The sequence below is a fragment of the Helianthus annuus genome, chromosome 8, assembly GCF_002127325.2.
Source record: "Helianthus annuus cultivar XRQ/B chromosome 8, HanXRQr2.0-SUNRISE, whole genome shotgun sequence".
Classification (NCBI taxonomy): Eukaryota; Viridiplantae; Streptophyta; class Magnoliopsida; order Asterales; family Asteraceae; genus Helianthus; species Helianthus annuus.
The window spans coordinates 114,580,094-114,581,719 of record NC_035440.2 but is presented as its reverse complement, the minus strand read 5'-3'; the positions used below and the strand labels follow the sequence as shown (position 1 = coordinate 114,581,719).

General features: G+C 38.1%; 1 long non-coding RNA gene across 1 annotated transcript; it reads right to left on the bottom strand.

Moving 5' to 3' along the window:
• LOC110880659 lies at nucleotides 1-1,165 on the bottom strand. Its single transcript, XR_002559405.2, has 3 exons — nucleotides 642-1,165; nucleotides 471-536; nucleotides 1-200 (listed from the first exon to the last, which is right to left on the bottom strand). It is a non-coding gene; the product is annotated as an uncharacterized LOC110880659 (long non-coding RNA).
• Between the last annotated feature and the right edge of the window lie 461 nt (nucleotides 1,166-1,626).

The following is a 1,626-nucleotide window of genomic DNA, read 5'->3' as shown; positions in this document are numbered from 1 at the left end:
TTGGGAAAAAAACTGCAAAACCATACCATAATCATCATTTGATAACTTTTGTTTCAGATTTTTGCAAATTCAAAACAATAATATGTCTCAAAGACTTGCAATCAAAACTTCTGAACTATAAAAGGCAGCTCCGCTGGCATTTGATGTACATTTAGCTTCAGCAATTGGCAGGAGACGTGGGTCATTCAAATCTCTTTTAACTTCAAAATTAAAACCTTTTTTCAGATAAAGAAATTTAAGAAAAGTAGGCCTGATTGCTTACTCACCAATTGGTTCTGCGGATAAAAACCCACATCATAAATGCAGGTATGTAAACTCAAAAAAAAAATTTCTAACAAGACGTTTGGGATTGTTTTTAAATGTTTTGCTTTCTGAAATAAACTTCACATTGTTTAATTTACTCACGAATAATCCGATAAGCAGTTTCAACATACAATCCCAAACCCCTCCTTTAGATGAAATAACTGTACCTTTCTCAATCTAAGGCGTCTAAGGGACGTTTCCAGTCATTGCTCTATGTTCTGAATGTCGGTTACCTGTCGACAAGCGTGAATAAAACTCGTGTTAGGTAATGTGGTCTAAACGTAGGAAACAGGTGTCCAAAAGGTGAATGTAGAGTGAAGTAATTGACTTGTGCTTACCTTTGAATTTCCCGACAACGTTGATTCCGCAAAGAACCCGGACTTGTGAGTCCGCGGATGAAACTATTTATGTTGATGTAAATAGTTCTTGGCTCCCAGACGAAACAGGAAATCGAGATCCAGATACATCATCGTATTATCCACATAGGTACGATTCCTGAAGTAAATCACCAGCTGCCAGCTATTTATCCAGTATAACCAGTCCCAACCCAATATAACCAACATAGCCCAAGTGTACAAATAAAGCAGCAAGAGGTTAGTTGGCCAGTACAGTTGAGATATAGGTTTGGACTTGGGGATCCAGAGCAAGTAAGGGGACCAACGAAACAACATCTCCCCAAGTCTCGCCTTCCTTATAACTCCCAGGCTAGTGTGCACTCCCCACATACACCTAAATCATCCGAGGGACTCCAGTCATAACAATTAAGGAAATAACAAAGGGGAAATTCATTATAAGATCCTAAAGACCAAACGAATAAGAAAGTGATGCAAAACACCAGATAACTCCAAGAATTTCTAAATGTGCACTCCCCACATACACCTAAATCATCCGAGGGACTCCAGACATAACAATTAAGGAAATAAAAAAGGGGAAATTCATTATAAGATCCTAAAGACCAAACGAATTTCTACCCTCCTCCCCCTTATATCTCCAACCCAATCCAAATATCCCCGTTCCCAGCATAAATCAGCAGCAATAACAGACCCAACCCATATCCCAAAACCCCCACATAACCTTCTAATAGTAATATTAACCCAACCCTTCAACCTCCCACCAGTAATGCCAACACAGAAATCGAAAACCTGAGTGCAGCAAAGAGGTCAACGGCTAATAAGTGGTCTGATCATTCAATGCTAAGAGTAAAATACTGATCATTACAGATATGATAGATCTAATATATTTTTTTTAATTGTATTGTATTTTTTAGTGTGGTTTTAATGAAATTTGGCAAGAGAGATGACTATAGAGTGGATTCAAGTCAAA